The 18,776-nt window shown below is 43.2% G+C and overlaps 1 protein-coding gene across 1 annotated transcript in view; it reads left to right on the top strand.

Annotated features, from left to right (window-relative positions):
* LOC103125982 (T cell receptor alpha chain MC.7.G5-like) overlaps nucleotides 1-18,776 on the top strand; it is a 578,475-nt gene that overhangs the window by 388,395 nt on the left and 171,304 nt on the right. The gene's annotated exons all lie outside the window — the stretch shown is intronic.

The raw sequence follows: 18,776 nt of genomic DNA, 5'->3' as shown, positions 1-18,776 counted from the left end.
GACCCCAAATTCAACATGAGACATCCCTGTCTCCCTGACAGCTTCTATAAAGGAGAGGCCAGTTAGTGCCCCCAAGGAAGGTCTTTAGGGGTCCCACATTGCCAAGTGCAAGCTTCAAGGTCAGCTGCTCTGTTACCCTGGCTAACTGACAGGACTCTGACCTTCATGACCCAGCAAGGCAGACAACGATACTAGGTCTTAGAGCCCTGCATCCAAGATGGCTCCCATCCTGACTAAATTCAGAATTAGGGAGACGCCTGCCCTTTATTTTCTCTAGAATGACACCGATTACCATTTCTTTACAAAACACTTACAGTCTTACTGCACAACATCTGTGTTTAGCTTCACAACAATTTGATAATCTCCAAAACAATGTGTAGACAGCTGTTCAGATGTGAGTAAATCCATTATCCACCACTTAATGAAAGAGTGCACTATAAAGTTCAAGTTCACCTAGCCACTAGCACTCACAACAGGCTCCCAGGAGTAGTCCACTAAGAGGAAAGAAATCCCTCCTCTTATGATGCCCACATGATCAGGATTTCTAGCCTATATTCTCCCAATCATGCTAATATATGTCCCCAGAGCACTTAAACCTTCCTCACTTTTCTCACAAGAATGCTACAGATAGAAGGTTATCTTTCCAGAGAACAACCAGAAAGTAAGAAAAAAAAAAGTATTCTAAAATAGTGTTGTGACACCATTGTCCATGAGTTGAGCTGGTCCCATGCAGCCTTGGCCTATACTGTGTCCTTATTTTTTTTTTTGGGGGGGGGAGGGGTCACACTTTGGTTGTGGTTAAGAGAAAGATCTCTAGGGCAGGAGCTGTTTCTGCACCTGGAAGAAAGCAGTGTGAAGAAGGGGCCAAGCAGTGGCACACCTGATAAAGTGCACTTATTACTAAGCACAAGGACCCTTGCAGGGATCTGGGTTGGAGCCCCCAGCTCCCCACCTGCAGGAAAGGTTTGCGAGTGGTGAAGCAGAGTTGCAGCTGTCTCCCTGTCTCTCTCCCTCTCTCTCACCCCTTCCCTTTCGATTTCTCGCTGTCTCTATCCAATGAAGATAATAAAAAAGTGTAAAGATCAAAAGAAGAGAAAGATATATATATAGAGAGAGAAAGAGATGGGGTTGGGGAGAGAGGGAAGATTTGGCGGAAGGTGTCAACTTGCCACAAAATTAGCTGCCCACTCTTGTTAATAAGTTGTGTGGATGAGTACACAACTACTATGCCTGAAATTGCCTGATTCCTGCTAGAATATGAAATCTTTCTTTGTTGTTGCCACTTTAGTGGTGGAACCTTCAACAGGTTTGCCTAGAACCACCATGCAGCACATATACATCTTCCCAGAGAGCTCCACTGTACCAACCAACATCTATGTTAACAGAAGATCCCAGAGCACCCCTGACATACTATTCTGCTCTGGGATGTACACAGCCGCAGCTGTGATACCAGCTGTGTGTGTGTGTGTGTGTGTGTGTGTGTGTGTGTGTGTGTGTGTATAGACCACAGCTGTCCTCAGCTCTCTCCTGTGTCACTGTGTCCTGCCCAAGGTGAATGTCTCCTTCTGTTCTTGCCCGTGGTTCTGCTCTCCCTTTAAAGGTGCTCATGAGCATATCTTGCAGAAAGATGACTGGGCTTGAGAAAGAAGGAACAAGACAGACAAGGTAAGAGAGAAGCAGAGGTGGGAGTAAAGTCTTTGAGAAAGGTGACAAAAGAGAATTATTGACCTCCATCAGTCCCAACTCATGAGAGAAGATGGGCCTTAAGACAGCACATTATTTATCCCCAATTAAAATCTCCTGGCTCTGAAGACACTGTGTACACAATGAAAAAGGAAGCCATCACACAAAAGATGCAGTTATCCTCACAGTGGGAGCGGCTGCAGCCCAGCAGATTCTGCTCCCAGAATAGAATGATCATCCTGCAAAGGCAGGAACTCCAGAATTTAGGGGCTGTCAACAAATAGAATGATTTCTGAGTGGAAGAACGATTATGAAAGAAGGGAAACAGAACAGAAGCCCTCAGACTCTTGAGTGAGGGAGGCATAGGTTGCTGAGAAAATGGTCCTGCATGGTGAGCTCACATCCAGCCCTGACCCCCCAGGGTCCATTCATGCCCAATTTCACACACACTAGAGGTGGTTACACTTCTTCCTCTTTCCTAAAGCTGAACACCACCAGACTTTAAACTCTACAATGACAAGAGGCTGGGTGGTGGCACACCTGGTTGAATGTGCATTTTATAACAGAGTTGGATTCAAGCCATAGGTCCCCACCTTAACAAGCAATGAAGCGATGTTGTAGCTCTACGCCCCCCTCTTTGCCACCAGTTTATCACAGAGCTTAGTGCCAGCACTATAAATCCACTGCTCCTGGAGGTCATTTTTTTTCCTTTTTATTTTTTTCTACTTCATTCAATAGGATAGAGAGAAATTGAGAAGGGAGTGGGAGGGAGAGAGGGAGAGAGAAAGATAGACACCTGCAGACCCTCTTCACCTCTTGGGAAGCATTCTAGCTGCAGGTGAGGAGCGGGGGCTTGCGCTGGTCCTTCTGCATAGTGCTATCTGTGCTTAAGCAGGTGCACCCCCATCCCTCTCCTTCTCTCTCAATTTCTACACATTCTACAGTGGCAGAAATTTCAGCCATCTTTGGCTCCCATTGTGTCCTCAAGCACTCAGCAGAAACTGTGTATGGAGTTGATAGTCAGTAAAGCCTTGCTGAATGGATTGGTGCCTGGCAAATCAATGGATTAAAAATAAATGAGCTCCTTCCTCCCTGTCTAAATCGAAGACTTCCAAATGGGCAGCAGAAGCCACAATCCCTTCGGGAAAATTGCTGCCCCTGCCATCCCTCATTCTCCGGTGCGCCTTAGACTCCCAAGAGATGGCAAGCCACCAAATGTCTTTCAACAAAAGACTATCTCCCTGGTTGTTCCTGTTCAGAGACCAAGCCTCCTGGGGCTGATAAGGGCAGGCACCACCTGCAGAAAACAAAAGCCCCAAATGGCAAGGGAGGCACCAGAGCCTCCTCTAAAGGGGGCTATCAGACTGCTGCCTGTGAACACATCTGAGTATGTCTTTCATAATGGAAGAGCCGACCACCCCCAAGGACCTCTTCCCTTTATTGCTGCAGCTCTGGTGCGGCCACATGGCTGGTACAGATAAGGTGGCCCGAGTGCACTGTGCATGCAGAGCAGACTGGGCACACGGCTGGGAGGAGGGCCGCAGACACGCTCACCATGTGCCTGCTTCTCTGCTTTGTTCTGGCCCTGCTCTATAAGCAGCTCTCAGGTTGATGGCTGCTCTGGCCCAAAGTTTCTCACTTCCTAGCTCTCACATCTCACCTCCTGTTCTCCTCCCTTTGCCAAGTGTCTCCCTGCAGGACTGAAATCACACAGTCTTCGCATGTAACCACTGTGGTTGGAGCAGATGTGAAGTTTCAATGCCAGTATGACACTCCTGAGGAGAATTATGACTCTGTGTACCAGTATCTGCAGCAGACTGGGCAAAGGCTTGCTTACGCCCACCATGCTTTTTGAGGCACCGTGGAATGGGAGTGCTATCTGTTGTCCATGGACAGGAAGCTGTCCTCCGGCACCTTAGAGACAAAGCCAATTACTACTGTGCACTGCGGCACCAAGGTGCACGCTGAATGTAACCTTAACAAAAGCTGCAAAGGCCAGCTCAGCAAAGAAAATCCAGAGGACCACACAAGGACAGTGTCCCCTGTCATCTTAAATGCCACCAACCTCTCTATTTACCAAATCATCCCTTCAAGACTATGGGTCCTTATGGTTAGCTAATTGATAGGGGAGGTGTAATACTAAAAAGATCTGAAATGGGTTGGGGTGGTAGCATAATGGTCATACAAGAAGACCAAAACTCTGAGGTCCCAGGTTCAGTCCTCAGCACCACCATAAACAGGAGCCAAACAGTGCTCTAGTGTTTCTCAATAAATAAATAAAGTATTTTAAAAGAAGATGTGAAGCGAGAACATTTCACATAATGAAAGGTGTTCAGCAAATAGACTTCCTCACATTTCTTACTAGCCCATGAGAAAGGAAAATTAAATTTTGTTAAACTGCTTGAATCTTTGACCTAACAACAATAACAAAACAAACAAACAAACAAAAAAACAGCTGAGCTGCCCCCCCCCCCATCCAAACCCAGGGTGACAAATGGATTGGATGTGCAAGGAAATGGAAGTTAGCAATTGATAGCTTCGTCAAGGACCCTTGAAAACCTACCAAAGTTTCTAAACCAACCCCCAAGTTGAATCCCTCTGGGTTTATTTATTTATGTATCTATTTATTGCTGCCAGGGTTATCATGGGGCATGGTGCAAGACTATGAATCCACAGCTCCTGGTGGACATTTTTTCCATTATTGTTTTTCTACTTTATTTTTTCTTTGACAAGACAGAGAGAAATTGAGAAGTAAAGGGAAATAGAAAGGAAGAAAGAAAGATAGCTACCTGGGTCCTTGCATATAGTGATATGTGCTCTTAACCCAGAGTGCCACACATCTGGCGCCTCTCTGTATCTACATGTAAACGTCTAGGAGACAGACACACAGATCAGAGATAGAATTTCCTGTTAACAACAATTGAGCTTAAGTACAGACTCAGAGGACAGACTTACTGAATTTTGAACCATGCATTGATCTTCCACTTACGAACTCGCTAGCTATATGACCTTAGGCAATTTACTTTGTTCCTTTCTCTCCTCTTCTATAAAATAATGATAACCATAATATCTATCTGTTACAAGAAGTAAATGAACCCTTTCAAGCAATGCACTTAGAACAAGTTTTGGCACACAGGAAGCCACCTATAAGTTATTACCTACTCTTGCTGTTGCTGGCAGTGATGACGTCATGTTGATAATTACTGCTGCATTTTCATGGCTGGGTTAGACCTTCAGGAAATTCTTCACTAGACATAAGTCAGTCTCGTGGATAATTAAATGTTCTGCATTTGTATTCCATTAGTAGGAACCAAATAGCAGTGGAAATTCAGAGAAAATACAACTCAGAAGACCTTCAAGACCTTTTTATACTGGGTACTGATAAACTATTAAGGGCTTCCTATACAGGGGGAAAAAAAAAAAAAAAAACAGAACCAGAGGAAAATCATTTCTGTTTGACCCTTACAAAGTAAGCACCTATAGAGATATTAAAATACAACATTAGTCTCATCCACTAAGTGGATAGTGAAATAATTTATAAGTGGGAGAGCTAGAAATAAAATTAATGAGCATAATTATAGATAAAGAATTAGTTCTGTCAACATAACTGGCATAACCTGAAAAGAAAATCTCAATCTTCAAGACTGCAAATAGAGTCCAGGTACACCTAAGCTTTTGACATCCTGAGAAGCTGTCAGATGGAAATAACTCCATGATTCCAGGAGTGCATTCGCTCTGCAAAGATACACATCTACACTGGCTCCCTCTTAGTCAAAGCACCACCCACAGGAGCACCTTCATGTGGACTTCTACACTTGAGCAGCAGGGGTCAGTAGTACCACTTCCTCTATTTTCTCTTTGGAAGATGCAGGGTCTCCTTGTCACTTCTGACCCTGCATTTATTTATTCACCAAAGTAAACCCTAATCCCCCTGCTCTCTCAAGGGCTCTTTCATTTGTAACCAACATACGGACTCATTAGTGCTGGTGCCTCTCCCAATCCATCTCCCACATCCAAGCACATCAAATACTATAAAGCAGAAGGCTGTTTTCTTGGAATAGAGAACTGGAGAAAGACTCTTTGTAAAACCTCAGTTTGGATATCAGTTTCAAACTCTTTTTTGCTGTTATTTTGTCACCTCTGGAATTTCACCAACGTGGGATGACATTTTCAGACAGAGAAAGAGATGTGGGAGAAGAGGAGAAGAAACCACAGCACCAAAGCTTCCTTCAGTGCAGTGGGGGCGAGGCTTGAACTTGAGCTGCATGCATGGCAAGGTAGTGAGTGCACTACCCACATGAGCTATTTTATCAGACCCAGATTTCAAACTTAACCTTGTGAGGACAAAGACCTACATGTGAGTGAGTGAATGAGTGAGTGAGTGAGTGAGTGAGTGAGTGAGTGAGTGAGTGAGTGACTTTCCTCCTGGACTGGTTCTTCACCAGGATTCCTTGAACTTATTGGAGCCACAATGTCGATGTCAATGAGGTCACAAGTTTCCTAAAGAGCGCTTACATGTCTAGTAACCCTGCTGTATTCTGCTGCCAGTGAGAAACAACAAAATGGTTTTAAAAGGAAAAACAAACAAACAAAAACAAAAACAGAGGAACTATTCAGTAATTCCTCCCTAAAGCCAAAGTCCAGTGACCGATTCCACCCACACCTCTTACTCTTGCTAAGAGTCTCAGTGAGACAATTAATCTTACTTCCTTTCCAAAATTCCCTCCTGTCAAAAGCAACAACAAACAAGATGAGCAGAGTTGTTAGAGGACTCTCCATTGACTGCAAAGCAGTGCCCGGAGGCAGGTTACCTGGGAGTAGGTCATAAGAATTGGAATGTAAATTTTGGTGGGGTGGGTGGTAAATTTGAGAGCATTCATTCCACCCATCTCATCAGCTGCAACCACTGCAGCCTCCCCATGTGGATATCTCTCTACTCAATAGTCAGAAAAGATGATCAGAAAAGTCAATCTCCTTAGCAAGTGCTCATCAGAGTATAGAAGTGACATGACTCGATTTTACTCACTAGCATATATATGGCAGTGTCTACCAAGCGTCCAGGCACCATGACCAAGGCCAATAATATCAAGGCGAGTAGTACAAACATTTTTGCCATTCTGGTACCCTATAGTAGGACTCACTCCCTAATAGAGAAACCAAATGTTTGGGAACAAATTCTAAGAAAGTTCCAGGAGGAAGCTATGGATTGCAATGGGGGTCCTATGGATTCCAGGATGGGTTGATAGGAGCCAAGAAAACATCCTAAAGGAACTGAGCTGAGAAGAAAGATGGAAACGCTTATTTATTTACATCCCAAGGTCCCAAGTCAGTAACAGAAGTAGAATTACGACTCCAAAAGCCCCTACTTGCCTCTTTGCTATTTTGCTTGGCAGCTGCTCCATTCGGCACCACACAGCTGGGTAAGTGCATCACAGATGGAATATTGGCAGCCAAAATCTTTTCAGAGACAAATGACACTGTGATTTTCCTTGACACCCATGGAAATTCCTCCCTAATTTCCAAAAATATCTCATGTTTGCTTTAAAACAACCAGCAGGGACCAGGCATTTTAGGGGGGTGGGGGGAAATCAGAGAAACAAAGTAATTCCAGTCATCTGAGCATTCACAGTCCAGATCATTGAGACCAAAGAGCCACTTACTTATTGAAGGCTGGCCTGGGGCACCAAGCAACTGAGGTATCTGGCCCAGAATAGGTAGCTAAACCATGTCTGTTGAAGAAACAACCTAACCTGTGACCTTACAGGCCTGTCACAGGATGTGACTAACACCAAACCACCTTTATAACGGACACAACTTCTTGTGGTCAGACAGTGTCTGGTCTGGGCAGAGTGACAGCTGGGAGCACCAGCCCAGCACAGTCACCCCTGAAACCATGCTGTGGGCATCCTCCCTCATCTACCTCATCGTCTTCTGTACAGGTAAGGATGAGTCACTGGGCCATGCACTATCAGGAATAGGCAGTAGGAGTGACTTCCTGATGGGAGAGCCATTGTTGAGGTGGCTATTGCGTTTCCTGCCCCTGATGTAGAGGGCATTCTCCACCCCTAGCTAACACTCATTTTTCCTTCCAGGGGCCTTATTGGATATAATTCTGGAGCCTAACACCAAATCCCTGACTGTCCTGGTTGGGGAGCCTACAACTTTCCGATGCAGCATAACTGGGGGAGACTTAAAGAACTACCAAATGAGCTGGTACAAGAAAAGCGAAGATAATACCCTGACTCCAGTGTACAGACTCAGCCACAGTTCTAAGGACAACTCAAAGACCAGTTTCAAAGGGAAAATTGATACTTTGAAAAGTCAGTATGTGCTTGACATTCCAAAAACAACAATAAAAGATGCAGGCACTTACTACTGTGGGTCCGATATCCACGGTGCTACAATTCTGTTTCTTCTTTGCCTCAGAACCCTTGGGGTCAAATTAAAGTGGCAGATAGAATCACAGACCATCTCTGGCTCAAATGTGTATACCACAGCTGAGATGAGGCCACCTGATAGCTTCAACTGTCGTTATCTGATGAGAGGCACAGAGCTGAGATAAGGACCTCATCTTTGTAGTCAACTGTTGAGAGGTGGCCTGTTTCTCTTTCAGATGGGGCAGAAAAGGATGGTAGGGTTTATGTAAGAGAATGGGGGTCTCCACCCTCATGTTGAGGGGGGGTGGCATCCATCTCTTAAAGTCTTCTGAGAAAACAAAAAACAGTTGTCATACCAGATGACCTTACTCATAGGTGGAACTTAAGCAACAAAGACAGAAAAGGAAAAACACAAGGTGAAGCAGGCTGTCTATGGTCCAGTGCAGCAGAGCCAAGAACTCTAGAGAGGAGAGATGGGAGGGGGTAAGAGGCCATGGGCACCCAGAGCACAGTGGTGGGAAAGGGCCTGAGTTGGTGGTGGGAATGGTGTGCAGACCCCTATCATGGGGAGATAGATTGTCTCCTGTGTAAACAACTGTCTTGTAAGTGATTACCCTCCCCCACCCCAATGAAGTATAAAAAGAAAAAGAAATCGTCTTCATTGGGGTAGGGGAGGATAATCACTTACAAGACCCTGCTTATTGTGCAGGCAGGCTGGGATGAAGAGAAATTCTACTCTCACAGGTGTCACAGCTCCTTCCAGAGTCTTTATAGAAGAAAGCGTTTGTGTGCGCAGAGTAGATAAAGCAAGGGTGGCTTCCCATTACCATGCTAATCAAAATTTCTGAAGCTATTAGAGGGGGCTTTATCTCTGACTTTACGAAGAGGCATGAATAGAGTCGTTTTCTGAAATGCCTCCATAACTACTTCAAGTATTGAACAACTTATTATCTCACAGTTTCCATTGGCCCAGGTGTGGCTTTAGCTGAATCCCCTGGTCTCTACTGGGTTGCAGTCAAGGTGTCAGTTGGGCTGTAATCATCTCGAGCATCTGGATGAGGATCCACTTATCACGTGGGTACTGGCAGGACTAGAGTCATCATAAAGGTGTCTTCAAGAGGTTCCTCATAATGTGATCACTTACATCTTTCTAGAAGAAACTTTATGGGAGAGATTACATCCCCGATAGAAAGCACAGTCTTTCCATAATCTAATCGTGGAAGAGACATCCTATTGCTTCTGCAATGTTGTTTATCAGAAGCAAGCAATAAGTAAAGACCACATTAAAAGAGAGGATTATGGAGAGTGCATATATCAGGAGCTAGAGATCATTTGGAAGCTGTTTTAGAAGCTGCCTACCACAGCGGATCAATGCAGAGAGCAGAAGAGGGAAAGAGAGGGCTCAGAAACCCTGACTGAGATAACTTGTTTAGAGATTCCTAGGGGCAAAAAATAAAATGAAGATATTTATCTAATAAGAAAATCTTTCTCAATTTTATTGTGTATTAAAACACCTGGACTCATTGTTTCTAATATTTTTGAGCTCAGGTGGCAAAGATTCTGACATACCCTATCTGGAGACAGGCCCAGGAACATGTATTTGTAACAATTACTCATGGTGATTCTGATGCAGGCTGCCTGTGTATGGCTGAGTGATAGTTAACCCAGTAGAATGTACATGTTATCCTGTGCCAGTACCCAGGTTCAAGGCCCCAGGGAAAGCTTAATAAGCATTGGAGCAGTACTGCAGAGGTCTCTCCATCTATCTCTCTCTCTCATTTTATACGTATCTCTCTGTATTTCACCATCTATAAAAAAAAAAATGAGTGGACTCACCAGATCCCTGGAATTGTCCAGGTACCAATCTTTTGAAATAACCCTGGCTAAAATATATATATATATAATGTAATGTGTCTATTTTATCCTATATATTAAACTCTTGGAAAGCAATCTGGAAATAAAGTTTTTAAAAATGAAATTAAAAAGTTTAGGATAGTAAAAAGAAATCAGAGAGTGTTTTGCCATTCTCTAAAAACAGTCCAACTATTCTGGCATGGTACTTAGTATGCTGCTTCCACCAGGCTTTCAGCAATCCTCCTTGGGCATCCTGTGTGGCTAGAAAAGGAAGACATGATTTCCCAAAGGCAATAAGAAGAGATATCATGTGTCCAGGAGCATTGTGATCAACTGACTGCATTTCCAAATAGCTCATCCAATGCCATGAAACCATGGTGAGAGGTAAGAGGTTAGGGAAAGGAGGTGACCAGAGGAACCACACAGTCTGCTTCTGTCTGTCTAATTTTGAGGAACTTATTCATAACTGCATCCTGAGAGTGCCCAGGGTTCAAGTTAAGGACACAGACTTTATGAAATGTAAATTGTGGCCTTCAATTGGGATAACTTAGACATTAAACAAACAAAAAATAATAAGAATCATTACTTTTGAAATCCCAGAAGATCAAGAAACCTCTCCATTCAATTCACATGTTCATTAAATATAAACTCAAGAAATGACAACCTAGTATTAATCCAAATATTTTCTTTTCTTTTTTTTAGTATTTATTTATTTCCTTTTGTTGCCCTTGTTGTAGTTATTATTGTTGTTCTTGATGTTGTCGTTGTTGGATAGGACAGAGAGAAATGGAGAGAGTAGGAGAAGACAGAGAAGGGGAGAGAAAGACAGACACCCGCAGACCTGCTTTACCACCTGTGAAGTGACTTCCCTACAGGTGGGGAGCTGGGGGCTCAAAGGCTCGATCCTTATGCCGGTCCTCGTGCTTTGTGCCAATTGCGCTTAGCCCACTGTACCACCACCCGACTCCCAATTCAAATATTTTCTATGACTTTTCTTTTTTTTTCAGAATTATTTCTTACACTAGCTGAAGTCAATGCCTCTATGAATTCATGTTGGTATTCATTATGCATTCTGTGCAATATAAAGTCCCACCTTCATGAGTTCAAATGTGTAAAGACACCATCATATTCAATCTCTCAAGCCTTCACTTCTCTACACCCTACACTCTCATCTATTTCTCATGCTGATCTTTCCTGTTTTTTAAGCTCCACAAGTGAAGAATCAAAATTCAATGTACTTTTCTGTTTCATGCAATTCTTAGCACTGTGACAAGTTATGCATAGTGATCAGTCAATAAGTATGATTTAATTACATGAATTAAATTTATATTTCTACCCAACTGTTCAACACATTCACTTATATGTCTCAAAGGTGCTTTAACTTGACTCCCAGACTTAAATCAAAGTCTTCCTTTTCAAATACAGGCCTTTCTAAGGTTCCTTATTTCAGTTGATAGCAGCAGGATCCTAATGTATGCACTTGTCTCCTTCCTCTGCTCCCTATACCTTGGTCCAGACTACCATTATCTCTTTTGAGTCATTCCATCAGCCTTTTGAATGAACTAGCTAGTCTCTGAGACTAAACAACAAGCCTATAGCATCCATTTTATTTCTTCAGAAGTCAAATATGAGCACATCAAATGGCTGACTATATCTTTCAATGGGGGGATGAGCAGTGGTGCAACCACTGGGCACACATGATAACATTCTCAAGGACACAGGTTCAAGCCTCTGCTCCCCAAGAAGGAGGAAGCTTCACAAGAAGTGAAGCAGGTCTGGAGGTGTCAGTCTTTCTCGTTCCCTCTCTATCTCTTTCTGCCCCCCCCCTCTCAATTTCTTTCTGTTCTATCAAATAAAATAGAAAGAAAAAAAAGCAAAAAAAGAAAACATGGCCACTGGGAGCATTCGATTCATACTGCCAGCTCTGAGCTCAAGCAGTAATTCCAGTGACAATAAGAAAGAAAGAAAGAAGGAAAGAAAGAAAGAAAGAAAGAAAGAAAGAAAGAAAGAAAGAAAGAAAGAAAGAAAGAAAAAAAGGAAGGGAGGAAGGAAGGAAGGAAGAAATCCTTTGGTGACTTCCTATTGCTTATAGGGGGGAAAATAAAAATTCTTAAAGTAACTTTTTAAAAAATTTTTATTTATAAAATCAAAACACTGACAAGACTATAGGATAAGGGGTACAGTTCCCACCACCAGAACTCCGTATCCCATCCCCTCTCCTGATAGATTTCCTATTCTTTAACCCTCCTGGAGTATCGACCCAGGATCATTATGGGGTGCAGAAGGTAGAAGGTTTGGCTTCTGTAATTGCTTCGCCACTGAATGTGGGTGCTGACAGGTCAATCCATACTCCCAGCCTGGGAGCTCCAGGACACATTGGTGGGGTTGTCTGCCCAGAGAAGTCCGTTTGGCATCATGGTAGCATCTGGAACCAGGTAGCTGAAAAAAGAGTTAACATATAAAGCTGAACAAATTGTTGACTAATCATGAACCTAAGGGCTGGAATATTGCAGATGGATATTTTGGTCTCTGTTTTGGAAATAGCTAGTAGGTCTATTTCAGGTATATTCCAAAGGGCCTATGACTTTATTAGTTTTTGCCTGAGCCTGACATCTGATATGCAGGTGGACCCAAGTTATTGTCTAGGGAGATGATGTCAAATAGATCCCTCTCTCCATTGTCACTGGTCATCTCCATCAGGAACAACATAATGGATCCCTATGGGGGCCCCCATAGTATCTTGCCCTCAATGTGGATCAGCAATGATAGAGAATGTTCCATCCTCCAAAGGGGGGGATTGGATAACATACTCTATCTACCACCTGAGAAAGTAAATTCTAAGATGTTCCATAGCTGCACCTTCTCACTACCACTGTCAACACTTCTTACCTCCCCCCAACACCTCTCATTTTCCATATTCCTGTCAAACATGTTCCTGGAATGCAGCATGTCCTCCCACTCCAGGGCCTTTGCATGTATCGCCTCCTCCCTATGAAACAACTCCCCTATTTCTTTTTTAAATATTTATTTATTTATTTATTCCCTTTTGTTGCCCTTTTTTATTGTTGTTGTAGTTATTATTGTTATGACATAGTCATTGTTGGATAGGACAGAGAGAAATGGAGAGAGGAGGGGAAGACAGAGAGAGGGAGAGAAAGACAGACACCTACAGACCTGCTTCACTGCTTGTGAAGCGACTGCCCTGCAGACGGGGAGCTGGGGGCTTGGAGTGGGATCCTTCCCTATTTCTTTATTACCTATTTCATTCTCACTCATTCACTCTCTCTCTCTCTCTTTTTGGATCAAATTTAACATGTCAATTCAGGGACATTTCAAAATCTCCCAGTAAGTGTAGATATTCTAAAAATGTGTTTTCATATCTCAGTTTGCAATGTTGCATTAGTTTTGTTAATGTCTATTTTTATAAGTGTGTCAGTTCTGAGAGATCTCTGTCTACATTAGCTTACCAATGGAACTAACAGACTGAATAAATGTATTTGTATGAATAAATAAGCGACTCACCTCAATTCTAAGAGTCTCCATATTTGGTGGTCACACTGACTCTGAGTAAGGGTTGGGACTCCAGCCTTGCCATCTGCTCACTTTTGAGGGATCCTGGAGACCTCAGATTCGCCTAAGATTAAGGCCAAGTGTTCTCAGAGACCAATGATTTGCCTCCATTCTCTACCTGCCTGACTCACTCAAGAGCTCATTTTGTGCAACACAGACAGCTTAGCAGATAGATCAAGCCAAGTCAGTCCCCACACAGGAACCCTGACAAGTAAGTAGAAACCCGCCCCCCCTGCCCCATGCATGCACGCGCACACGCACACGGACACACACACGCATACACGCACACACACACACATACACACACACACACACACACATACACACACACACACACACACACACACGAAAAACAGGTTAACTCTAAGGAAATCAAGGGTCCAGTCCTTTCATAGTTGCTCCTGGTTGGGCCTATGATAAGCTCTTTTGGTATTTAGGTGTCACGTGGATGTTTTCAGCACCTCTGTTATTAAAACACACAAGTCTGTAATCATGTGGATACATATTCTCAACCCTCAAATATGCACTGAGCACATATAATATCCCCGGTGCCATGTCAGTGCTGAGTTACAAGAAGAAAAAATTCACTCCTCACTGCAGTCTTGCTAGAAGAAGAAACAGATGAGAGAATGGAAACTTATTAACAGAGGAAGAAGCAACAAGTTGTAATAATATAGGGAAGGAGGTGATGGCCAAGTGTTGGGAAAATCTTCTCTAAAGTGATTATTTGAGTTCATAACAGAGAAAATATTTCTTCCCTTGAGATAATTGAAGCTCCTAAGCTTGACCTTAGAATGACCCAGGAGGGAGCCAGGCAATAGCACAGTATGTTAAGCGCACATGACACAAAGTGCAAGGACCAGAGTAAGGATCCTGGTTCAAGCCCCTGGCTCCCCACAGGCAGGGGCGTCACCTCACAAGTGGTGAAACAGTTCTGCAGGTATCTATCTTTCTTGTCTTCCTCTCCTCTGTCAATTTCTCTTGGTCCTATACAACAATGACAAGGGCAATAAAAATTTTATAAATGGCCTCCAGAGCAGTGAATTTACAGTACAGGCACCAAGAGTCGGGAAAGAAAACTAACATCCTCAATAACCATATGAGAGAGAGAAGTATTCCTTTGGTGATGGTGTTCACAGTTAACATGAATTAATAAACTGGTGGCAAAATGCTAAAGCCAGACAAGACAGAGTCTCTGTAGAGAAATTACTGTCTAACAGAGCATCATGGGGGGGGGGGGGAGTCCTTAACCACAGGTGTGGAGAATTCCCTGCTAATTAAAACATAAGGATCTTCACTATGGCCCTACAATATAGAACAGAAACCATACCAGATAAATGGTAAGAACTAAGAAAGGCAACCAAAAAGAAGAAAGGGAAGGAGAATATTATTTCCTTGGTCAAGGGTCACTTCATTTCACATTTTGTTCTTAGTAAAAGCCCTCCAGCTCTTCTGGGAAGAAAATTTGGTGCTGCTCAGTACTGACCTCCTATCTTGTTAATGAGAACTGGAAGGAGATAATTAACAAACCAGTGTGCTCTACAGAGACAAACAATGTCTATCTGGGACTGGCCTTGAACTTCCATTCCCCCGTGTGATCCTTGATTTCACTGAGTTTGAAATATGGAGACTTTTCTTCTTCAATATGCCAGCACCTCGTGGCCTATACTAAGTCTATAAATCTTTATCTAGGCTGACTGAACTGTTTTAGTTCATGGTGTTGTCTTTTAGGCTGAGCAAAAATATAACCTTTCTCCTGTGAAGCATAAATAGTTATCTACAAGCTGAGCCATTCTGTTTTCTGCTTCTCCTCTGAGTTGTCTCTCTCCTGGAAGTTCTCTGAAAAGAAACAGCCATTGTGCTCATGTCAGCCTTCCATAATTTCCTCTCAGTATTCATTAATTCTGCTGCAATAACAGCACCAATAAATATCTCAATATCTTAAATAATAAACTTGCATTTAGCTATCATTTTTACTACAAGTTAGTAGTTAAAAGGCAGCTGCTAGGCTCAGTGCCCTGCCTTACCATTCCAGAATCCAGGCAGAGCATAATTTACTATCTGGAACATACTGTCTTCATGGCAGAGGAAAAAGCAAACAAACAAAAGAACTGCCAGTGAAAACTGAAGATGCTCCTTGATGTTTCTGCTCAGACATACACACCATGTCCACTCACACTCAAGGACTAAAGCCCTTACATAACCAAGCCCAACATCAAGTGGGCAAGAATTGTTCCTTCCCACAGAAGCACTGCCAAGAAAGCCTTGGGCAAGAACTGATAGTCCTCTCACATGGAAGAGGAGTCAAAATTTCAGAATAATCATTATAGCACAACCTGTCTTACCCTTCAGTTTTACCATGTAATTTGTACCCAACATGGAGATACACACACACACACACACACACACACCGTGCCAACTAAAAAAAAAATTCAATGAGACTTCTTTTTTTTATATATTTTACTTATTTATTAATGAGAAAGATAGGAGGAGAGAGAGAGAGAAAGAACCAGACATCATTTTGGTACATGTACTACTGGGGATTGAACTCTGGACCTCGTGCTTGAGAGTCCGGTGCTTTATCTACTGTGCCACCTCCCAGACCTCAGATTATTTTCTTCATACGACATGAGTAGGGCAGGGCCAGACACTGGCACACCTGGCTAAGCACACACATTACAGTGGGCAAGGACCCAGCTTCAAAGCCTCAGTCCCCTCTTGTTCTTCTTCTAGCGTTTGCCCTTCTTCCGTAGCCAGTCAACAGCGTCAGGTTGAGCCTGATGTAAAGTTTCGAGACCTCCTTTGAATCTGGAGAGGTGGCAGTCGTTGACTGTGTGGGTCATAGTCTGTCTGTAGCCGCAGACAGACTATGACCGCTTGTGGGGGTAGAGAAGTTTTAAAAGCCCTGAAATAGTGCTGCAGGTGTCTCTCCCTCTGTAAAACCCCCTTCCTTCTTAACATCTCCAAAATTAATTAATTAATTAATTAATTAAGAAAAAGGAAACATCTAGGGCAACATTTGACAAATTTTCTTGAGTATATCACCATCACTCAAGAAGTTAAGCAGCTGGAAATAAAATAATTTGAAGCTTAAATACATTTGGCAAGTGTCTTACATTAAGCCCTCTCTGACTATCCTTAGTCCTTTATTATCATGTGAAATGCTCTGAAAACTCCTGCTGCAGAGATATCTACCAAGCCAGGGTTGTGAGCACAGAATTCTCTCTAAAATAGTGTGACCTTTCACCTCTCTTGAGATTCTGGTGGTTAGTCCTGCCCTAAAGGATTTTGGGAAAATCATACAGATATACTGATAGAGAGGAAGAGAGGGAGAGGGGGGGGGGAGAGAGAGAGAGAGAGAGAGAGAGAGAGACAGGAGGGGTGAGAGAGAAAAACCACTCTACTGAAGCTTCCTTCAATCTTCAACTCAGAAGAGGTCGGGCTCAAACCTGGGTTGTGTACATGGGAAAGCAGCGCACTATCCAAGCGAGCTACTTTGCTGGTCCAACAGGTCCATTCTTGCGCATTTTCATTTCTGTACATCCAGATTAAAGGACTTTCTATGATGTGGAGAGAAGGAATGTACAAGGCCAGGCCAACCTGCTCCTTTTCTTTTCCTTTTTCTAAGATCAACTTCACATTAGGAATCTGAAAGCATTATTCAGATACTACTCTTTGCCTCGTGAACTAAGTGCAAGCAACTCGTTTTGGCTTTAGCTTCTTGCTGCCTTTATACAACAGATACACCTTGAGTCTTTCATTGTGCCCACCACTGTGCCAAGTATTAAGTAATAGTATGAGCAAAACAAACACAGGAGTAAACAGCTGATCACACAGCCTCTCAGCTATGGACTACACCACTGGCTCCCGATTCCTTCTCAGAAGGCTTTCCATGCTCAGCTTCTGAGATGCCCAGTTGCCAAGGTTCCTCAGTCACTGGCTTTTCCTTCCCAATCACCTTTGCAGGTTCTAAATACAGAGCAACAGGAGCCCTTGCTGCTGCTGCTGCTTCTCCTCGGTATCTCTCCCTAGATGATCTCATTCACGCCACAGGGCACCAAAATGCTGTGCTCATGCTCTCAGATATTTATCTCAATGTAAAAGTCCCCTCCAAATCACCTTAGCACTTCCTTCTCAAGTGACTTATGTATTCTCTTTTTCCACAATGGTTAGTAAACTTCCTTTATCCTCCTCCTCATTCATCAACCCCTTGAGGGCAGGGATCCTCAAGTCTGTTTCATCTTTACTTTCCCAGAGTGCATGGCTTAGCAAGTGTCTAATATATGGTTATTGAATTCAATGTTTGAACTGCATCTCTGCTTTAGGGATTACTGAGACACCAATGTAATGAAAGGGAATACTTTATTTAAAGAAATAATGACTCCCCCTTCTGTGTTTCTAAATGAACAGCCTCAGACGAGAGAACACAGCTACATTCATCCGCGTGAGGTGAGTACTTAAGCTCTTGAATGCTCAGTCAAGCCAATACCATCCCTTGTGGTCACGGAAGCTGCCACAAAGGTTTTATAAATCGTCTATACCCCCCACCCCCATCTGGTGGTGATGGCATGTTGGAGCTGTGGCCAACTTGCTCTTCACAATTGTCCCCACTTGGCTCTGCTCCCTACTTTAAAATGAGAAGATAAAAAACAGTGGCCAAGGACTTGCCTAAATTCTCCCACCAGCCCAAAGCAGCTACTCAGCCCCATAGAGCTGGCTCCTCAGTCTAGACTCCGAGCCAAAGAGAGGGTCAAGTGATCCTTTTCCATTGTTGTAAGCTATTCCCCTGACAGTTCTAATAATAACATGGGGGGGTGGCGGCCAATGGGTGGCACACCTGGTTAAGTGCCCACATTACAGTGGACAAGGACTCAGGTTCAAGCACCTGGTCCCCACCTGCAGGGGGAAAGCTTCATGAGAGGTGAAGCAGGGCTTTAGGTATCTCTCTGTCTCCCTCTCTATCTCCCCCTCCGCTTTTAATTTCTTTCTGTCTCTATCCAATAATAAATCAAGGAAAACAAAATAAAAATAATAGCATGTAGAACCACACCTCTGAATTTTTACCCTGTTCATCTCCAAGCCAGCAGTCAAAAGCCACTTACTTTCTTTTTTAATTTTGTTTTTTGCTTTTTTTTTTTAGCACTGCTTTACTGCTTGTGAATCTTCCCCTTTGTAGGTAGAGACCAAGGACTCAAACCCAGGCCCTTGCATATAGTAACATGTGTGTTCTACCTGGGTATGCCACTGCCAGCCCTCCAAATTTATTTTTATTAGAAATTTTAAAATTGCTTC

Source organism: Erinaceus europaeus, chromosome 16, assembly GCF_950295315.1.
Source record: "Erinaceus europaeus chromosome 16, mEriEur2.1, whole genome shotgun sequence".
Taxonomy (NCBI): Eukaryota; Metazoa; Chordata; class Mammalia; order Eulipotyphla; family Erinaceidae; genus Erinaceus; species Erinaceus europaeus.
This window is presented reverse-complemented; position numbering and strand designations above follow the sequence as displayed.